The sequence below is a fragment of the Haemaphysalis longicornis genome, unplaced genomic scaffold, assembly GCF_048455015.1.
Source record: "Haemaphysalis longicornis isolate Haplotype H1 unplaced genomic scaffold, Haemaphysalis longicornis Haplotype H1 scaffold_10, whole genome shotgun sequence".
Taxonomy (NCBI): Eukaryota; Metazoa; Arthropoda; class Arachnida; order Ixodida; family Ixodidae; genus Haemaphysalis; species Haemaphysalis longicornis.
This window is the reverse complement of record NW_027526204.1, coordinates 18,584,075-18,592,821: the sequence shown is the minus strand read 5'-3', so window position 1 is coordinate 18,592,821 and position 8,747 is coordinate 18,584,075. Positions and strand designations below refer to the sequence as shown.

General features: G+C 45.3%; 1 pseudogene; it reads right to left on the bottom strand.

Annotated features, from left to right (window-relative positions):
• Positions 1-1,393: 1,393 nt before the first annotated feature.
• Positions 1,394-8,022, bottom strand: LOC144159742 (uncharacterized; annotated as a pseudogene).
• Positions 8,023-8,747: the final 725 nt, after the last annotated feature.

Genomic DNA, 8,747 nt, shown 5'->3' with positions numbered 1-8,747 from the left:
TTGGCAGCTGTGCATGTTGCCCTGAAAGACTTATTGAAGTGAAATGCCCAAAAAGCTTGGTCTGCTATGGCAGCGATTCCATGCTGCTCAAGGAAAAAAGTCGTTACTTCTCCTAAGTACAAGTGCAAATGGGAATCGTAGGGCTGGCCACAGCTGAGGTCTTTGTGTACGGTAATGACACGAAAACCATTACCCTAAACGCCTCGTTTTCTAAGGAGTACTTTGATAGTGTCGTTGAAAGGGCGAGGTTGTTCTTTCTGCACTACGTTTTGCCACACATTTTTCAAACTGCTGCATAAGTGTGCTATGTGCATGATTGTGCAACCCAGGCATAAATTTGTATCGACCTGTAAAGCCCAGCTGTATTTGCATTTAAATCTTTCAGATAGGTCTGTGCACCTGAAACAATGTTTGTTTTAAAAACAAGCTAAAATGTTTTTTTTTAATTTCCTATTGTATCCATGTATTCAAAGAATACCTGGTGGAATTTACTTTTGTGTCCTTACTTATTTAACTTCAGTGCCAGTTGATGGCCAAAGACTGTGCCCATAGGTAGAAGGGGTATTAACAATTGTGTGCTCATTAATGCCTGCTGGATAGATGCAGATGTGCAGGCCACAATATATTCTCTCACCTACTGGCCATTTAGGCTAGGGCCTTACTACCTTTATTTTTCGATTTCCGTGGTCACGAGGTATATAAAAAGTATGCCAAGTACTGAAAACATGCTTCTGCGGCACTTTATTCCGTTTCATGTTTCGCCGCATTTGGCTACATGGCAATTCTGTAAGGCACAGTTAGCAAGGAAGGAAAAATCACTTAGCTTACACTAAACGTATCTCAGTGCTTTTAATGTTGCATTTGTATAAAAGAATTGCTATATTGCATGTAAAATCCCGGCATTCTCTTATCAAGCTTCTCTGGTCCTGTTCTCCAAACAAGCGTGTTTTTATTTCAAGAAACATTTGATAAAACTGTGGAGAGAAACAATCACCTGTGGTATAAAAAATGTTGCCTACAATAATGGGGTTCATGTTTTATGGGTCACAGTGGTACCTGATCTTCTAGTGCATTTTGTGGCCCATTGCCCGAGATATACCGTTTTTTCTCTGAAGATGTGATGTGCCTACGTTTAGTCCTTCAAAAGTGTAATATCGTCACAGTATTACCTGTTCTCCTGGTGTTTTTTGTGGCCAATTGCATATCACATATCGTTGTCTTTTATTCTGAGCATGTAACATGCTTCACTGAATTAAGTCATTAACTAATGTAATTTGAAAATAGAACAAGAAAACTTGAATTTTTAACCCGATATTTTATTCCATTTTTGTAACAGCATGCACCAAACAGAAGAGCTACAAAGTGTATTAACATTGCGGTACAGAACATGGCACTACTCAGCATCACTGTTGCTGAAGAAGCGCTTATCGCTAAACAGTGGCTTGGCGAGGTTGGTCACACCAACAATAACGGTAATTATGGTGTCAATATACGGCAGCATATCTAAGTCAAAGTGGCTCTTAAGAATTTTAAAGGCCTTCATTCTCCGGATATCGCGTTCAACGTGCACCATGGCTCTGGCGATTCATTGGTTTGCTACCGTATCTGCAGTGCTTAGTTGTGGTTCTTTAAGGAATGGAGGCCTAATCAATTTAAGGTGCTTCTCATTACATAGTTCTTGAATCAGAAAACCTTTATCGAACATTTCTGCGTCCTTGTGTGGCTCACACATGTCAAGCGTTCCCGTGTGTTTCACAATGTACGAGTCACTCGATCTTCCACCATACGCAGGGCTCACATAATTTATGAGGCCCCCAGGGGTCTCCCCTGCCAGCACGTTTGCCGTATATGTCTTCTTGTAGTGGCTGTACGTCAGAAGCCTAGACTTTAGGTTTTTCGCCTTTTTCAATGTTTGTTCTCAGTGCAGTCGAGCACAACTCGAGTTTCAGCATGGTTCTTCAAATACACTGTCGTGTTGGCTGTGATTGCATCTTTTGCTGGTGAGAACACGGCATGTTTAAGGATGCCAGAAAGTACCACAATGGATTCTTTAACGGTCTTCGATGCGGTGGTTCTGGGCAAACCCAACAGCACACCGAGTGGGCAGACCGATATTTTGTGGTACAACTTCACAAAGCAAAGCACTGCATCGTCATTGTTATTGCAAAAACTTCTTGTAGTTTCTACTATCCGCATGTCGGCGTACAACTCTGTAATGTAGAACAATTCAAAGAAACTTATTCCCGAAATTATGCTGAGCTCTCTTTGCTTTCGAATTTCTGCTAATGCTGATGGTCTGATTTTGGCCAGTGGGAAAGAGGTCTAGGGTGTTGACGTGTAGCGCTGCATCCTTGACGGCGGTTTGACTTTCTGATGGACCTAACGAAAACAGAAAAATTGGTCCTGCCAAATTGCATGACAGGTCCCACAATAAAAGTAGGTTACCGTGTGTTAAAGCATGTTCGTCCTCCATACCACTGACATCACTAATAGAAATACTGGGAAAATCATTCGTCGTTGAGGCTGTTTAGGGGAGAGCCGAAATTTTATGCATAATATTAGGCATATTATGCAACACAAAACTATTATGCAATGCTCAAGATGTACCCTTAAGAAGGCTATACGATAGCTGTGGGTTGCGACTAATAAGACGCACTCAATATGAATGAGCTTGGGGGTACCTGTTACCCGTTTTCCGCATGCAGTCTGTATCAGAGTAATATTGCTAGAATCTCAAACCTCAAATGACTAATGAAAAATGTACCGTCCCCTCCTAAAGAAAGATGAGGAAAGCGCGAAAGCGACAATTATTCGCGCACTAAGTAAATGCATCTACAAACTATCTAAACGTATACCAATACGTGATTTATGAGATTAAGGTGTATTATTGCACTCCTTCAGATTTGGTTGCATGTATTGTCTTACCCCTTTCTCCCTTTCTCGCGATTTTCAACTGACCGTTTTAACACAATAGAAGCCAGGGTTCACGCATTTAGAGTCCTGTAAGCGGATAATTGCAATGAAATTTTTGTCGGGATACTTTTGATAACGCAAGAGTTAAGAGCCGTTTTCTGTAATCGTAGTCCCTCGGTAGATAATGATGCTTCCCTGCAGAACAGGCAAGGTGGTAAAGCCGCCTTACAAAGACCACGCTTACATCGATACCTTGAAAGTCGGCTTCACCTCTAACCACAAACGCAATGCTGGGAAGACATTTTTCTAGGAGCAATTTAGGCTGCCTTATATCAAAATATGGGGGCCCTATACGACCTTTTTGTAATTTTATGGGAGCTTTCGGTCGCCATTCTTTCCTACTAGGAAGGTTTTCGTATAAAAACACGTACAGCTATTTTCGGCTGCACACAATTAATGGCCTGTCAGTAGACTGAGCATTCTAATTTCTCCCTATGTGAAAACAGCTGTGTGTGGGTAAGTCAATTTTAAAGCAATCATAAATGGCAAATGAAAGTACTTTAAACAGGTTGTTCTACAAGACCTCGCGAAAGTCAACGATGACAGGCATGCATCCTTACATTGGCGTCGGCAGGGGGGTGCAAAAGCCCCCCCCCCCCATCCCAAAACCAGAAATATTACCAGTTCGCCTCGCCCTCTCCTCGCACAGTAAAATGGGTTTGCCCCCCCCCCCCTCAAGACAAAATCCTTCCGACGACCATGCATCCTTGGAACACCCTCATTTACATAATCTAGCACATTAATGACCAGTCCATCAGCTCCAAGAATTGTTCCGTTATGGTGACACACAAAACATTAAAACACATACTCGGGATAACATTACAAGCTCGCGTATGGAGTAAGGAACAATGTTTTGATCGCAGCGTCAGGCATGCGTTATCATCGATAACGTACGTGCTACGAGCATACACGGCGAATACCTGCTAGGTGGTTCGCTGGCCGGTACTGCTTTGGCCTATCCCACGTAGGAACTGGTAGATTTCGCGACGGCACGGCGCCTGGCCGCAGGCGGCTGCACCGGTAACCTGGAAGTCGAGCGCTCAGTATACAATTTTATTGTTACTGACATTCTTGGCGCGCGCCACAGCGCGCGTGAACAACGACGTCCGAAACCATCATCTCCATTTACCTAGAAGGTTGGCGTAAGGTGGGTAGTAGAAGTCCCCGTTGGCAAAATGCTTGCTGCACACAGCAGAGTACCGCGCGGCTGGCTTCCCCATCCTTAACTGGATCATCTACACTTTCTGTAGTTTTACATCGTTCATATACCTGTGAAAACTGACGCCTTTCTCCTTGCAAGTCGAAACGCACTGTGGTACTGGACAATATTTCACCATTTCGGCTTTCACGGGTACAACAAAAATCTTCAGTACTTCCGCTCAGCCGAATCTGCGATTCAACCGAACTAAAACGCCCAAAAATACTGAAAGCGGCACGTTTAACGCATGCTGGCGTCGACGATGTAACGATACGGGAGTAGTTCCGGTGCATTCGCCCAGAGCGGAGCAGATGGAAAGCGCGGGAACCCCTAAGGTGACGTCAAATTTGCGCTGTTCGCAGCGACGCCAGTGTTCGCGCTCACCACCAATAGTGTTCTTGTTGGAGGGCATCAGTTTTATTGCCGCTTCGATAGTTTTGATCTTCTGTTTTGGCGGAATGAAAGGTGATCTATTTTGGCTAGCTTGGTTAATTACTTTTATTGTACAGCGAAATGTGTGCGCCGATGGCAGCATCGTCAGATAGTACGGCTTCTATTTTAGCTAGTTGGGGGGGGGGGGGCAGGCTGGGAATCTGATTGCCTTGCCTTAGCGTGTCGGGGGATGTTCCAAAATTTAATCTTGGCTAAGGTCTGAATTGTAATAGGTGGCGGGATCGACTCACCCGACCAGTGCGTGTGGGCTAGCGTTTCACGGCGAGAAGAACTCGTCGCCAACCCTCCTCGTCGGTAGTTACTTTGTCATCTTCAACTTCTCGCATTTTGTCTTCAGTGATGTATTCCTCTTCGTATTTGTCCGTTTTGAAAACATCTTTGGTAATGGGGGTCCGGCTCAGTTGGGCCTCTTGCAAGATCATCGCGCTGACCATTGTAGACACGGCGCAGTCATCAACTTGCATCGAACAAAGCGCCTACTTAGATATGCGGCCGCCCGTAGCAGCCGCGGCAGCCACGCATGAAGCCTCCTCGCCGAATCTACGGTTCGAGCGTGGCGAGGCCATGAAAGGCGGCGGAAGGTTAGGCCTAACCGATGTCTGGGGGTAGTCGGGCCTTGGGTTTGGGCGGCTGGAAGATCCATTGGGCAGAATTACTGGTTCGATGTGGTCAGCCAACATTAACGAAAGCAATGGAGCACTGCATTAGGGCCAGCGTAGCAGAAAAAGCAGGGCGAGCAGAAGCGAAAAACTCAGGGGCAACAGCGAAGCGCGACCGCTTGGAGTAGCTGATAATGGTTATCCAAATGAGAAAATTAAAAATTTGCTACCAATTCCTAAAGAAATTTCAAAGAAGAGCGAAAGCTAAAAGAGCGTCCGAACTTCGCTCAAAGAGCGCCCAGTCCATAGTCAAACCTGCGAACACCCAAATCGCGAACGATTAATCAACGTTGCGACATTTTTCAGCGCACTAAGTAAACGCATCTACACACATGTTCTAAATGTATGCCGATGCGTGGTTTATGAGATAAAGGTATGCTATTGCACTGATTGTTTATAACCGAGATCCGTTTTTTCCTCGTGCGTTTCAAGCAACCATTTTTAAACATTGGAAGCGTGTTTTTGCGCATGCGCCATATGTCCAAATGCAGTCTCATAGGCTTTCGGTTGGCCAACCGGTGACTAGAAAAATGCATCAGTTCTTTTTTTAAAGAATGCATCGGTCCCACTAAGAAAGCTTTCTCTTAAAAAAATTTAAAATGAGCGCAGCGAACATTCCGCACGACGGCTTCCTTTCATCACCCTAAAGTTTTACTTTGTTTTAGCACGCACTCGCCGGGGTTCCCGCTTCTAGATTGCTACGTGTGACATTTTGCTACCCGCAACCAATTCAAAAGAACTAGAAAAGCGAGAATCACGCACCCAGCCTTACACACACTGGCTGGTAATCAGCTGGCTGTCACATCAGTTCTCAAGTTCAATAGCCTACCTGTCATCTGATCGAAAGCAATGAAGCACACCTTGAGAGCGAAAAGAAGATATTATAACGGCACATAACGGCAGTCGCATTTCAAAGCATAGAGGGTACTGGCGAGAACGTTCTGTGCAATTATGTCTGGATACGGGCATCATTGGCGTGAGCCCTGCGCTTCTAAGAAACTACTTTATTACGCCATCACGTTTGGGCCTCTGTGCGCAGCGGTTTTTATGGCTTTTGGTGTGAATTCATTCGGCCGGGTGCTTCAATGATACATCGTGTTGGCGTCTATTTGTTACTCTTTGTTCGTCTGTGCACAAATTAGATTACTTTGACAGGACTACTAACAAAGTTTCATGCCGCAGGGGCCTCGGAATAAAAGTTCTCTACCACTGGGCTGCTTCTGCTTATGCGCGTGCGGTCACGTTTCTTTGTCACGCAATAAGATATCAGCGTATAGAAGTTCCTGGTATGTACTTTTTTCGCAATGATGTGTGTAGTTTTCTGTTTGCCTCTTCTTAGTGGCACCTTATCTTCTGTCCTTAGTGGCACCTTGACTTCTGTAGAAGTGGCACCCTGTCTTCTGTCCTAGTCTTCTGTCCTTGTCTTCTGTCATTTTCTTCTGAACGATTGTCCAATCAATGTGTACGTACGACCTTGTGTCCCTCCACATGGGAACTGCAGTGGTTTGTTTAAATACAATGATAGTTGCAGACAAATCAAAGAAATATTGCAAACTGGAGACGTATATTTTTAGTGCAGGACTATTCGCAATCGCGCTTTGCCGAATTTGCGGCGGAGGAATACACGTGCATACAATGGCAGGCATGGTGGTGAGGAGCAGGATTATGTGCAAGGATTAATTCGTTCTCGATTAGAGTACTTATGAGTGTGCACTAAGGTGCAGGCAACCCTGATATTCCGCACTGTTTTCTTTGGTATCTGGAATAAGGAGGTCATGTCATGCCTACGAGGGACAACAGGTGTGCCATCTTTACAACGGAATGGTTGCCAAGGACAGGCAAACGGAGATGGGAAAGAACACGAATTTTATGGAGTGGCGGAAAACGAGAATTCGGGTGAAGAGAATACGTACGTAAAACTCGCCATACAGCGGGGAGAAATCTTTAGGAGCAGCCTTCATCGTGCATTGGAGGCGAAAAGGCCGCCGAGGTAGGAGACCATGGTGACTAAAATGATGAGTCTATTGATCATGGCGGGGTAATGATGATGATATCTACATTAGAGTGTATGCGCGCCATATGTTTCGTTGCATAAATAAATGTATGCGACCACCTCAGTAGGGCGCTGGTACAAATGCCTTCGTGTGTCGTCTCAGCTCCTTAGTGGTGAGCTATTGTGCTTCTTGCGATGCTAGGGATGCCCAGAATTCACTTAATCAATTAATCGTATTCACACGCCGCGGCTAACCTCCCTTTCACTCTGCCTCAACAGCCGTGCTAAGTACAAAGACACCCTGACACCCATGATAAGTAACAGGACCGTAATGAAGACTAGTTCGGGATTGCTTGGTGCGGGTGTTTACACTCTGCCGGTGGGACCCTATGGGCCAAGTTGGCCTTGCCCGCAGAAGGAACATATAGGTCAGGTCAGACATCGATGCATCGGACCTGCTTTTTTTACTTGAATTCTTTTTTAACCATCTCTTAATTCAACTCATCACGCAATAGTCTGTATTGCTCAGTAATTGTAGTTTCTGCATGTAGAAGATTACACACTTGCCGGGAAATTACTTCTGGGTTTTTGTAGCTTTTTAATTCATGACGAAGCACTGCCAGTAGATAGTGAGTGTAAAGCTTGGAAAATTTGTTGCATAGCTTTGTTTGAAAAATACTGGCGCTGTTATAATTTAAAAATATAAACGACCCTGCTTTGGCCTACGTTTTGCAGTCCATGCCCATCCTGGCCCTGGCTTCGCTTCGTCTCGGTTCCTGAACACCGCTGAAAGGCTTTGGACGCGTCGGCCCACCCCAGCCCGGTGAACGATGGACGCACCCATTCCCCAGCCCCGTGTCTCCAGGCCAGGAGCTGCCGAGGTCAACCGACGTGACCAGCAGCGCTGTGAACACAAGGTGATGCCGTTCCCCTACACAAATCGGCGGCTCGCGTCCGAGGCGGTTGGACGTTGCTCCACTGCTTTGGCCTGTATTGCTGTTCCGGGGCTTGTACTCGTAACGACTATCATGTTCATCCGTGACGGCGAGGGTTTTTCCGTTTTACTGTAGTCGTGCATCCTCATGGCATCGTTACATTGCAACTACTGCTTAAACCGGGATGCTCGTTTCCGACGACGGGAATGTGTCACGGGAACAAGAGAGCTGCGGGCTTAATCTCCCGAGAAGAAAAAAGTGTCATCTGCGCGGCCTCACTCGTGGCAGAGATCGTGTATATACTTTATATACATAACTAGCATCTTCCTGGATTGATTTCCTGTATCCTGATTCCATATAACAATATCTTACTACATATATCATGATATGCTTACCGCGTGTGGAATATTGCAAGAATTTCTACGACATGTCTTCGATATTGTAAAGATTCCAATGCTATTTCGAAGAAGTTCTGCAACACGACTTCGATATCGCGAAGATTTCCATGGTACGGGGAAATAATTTGCGGCGCTTCT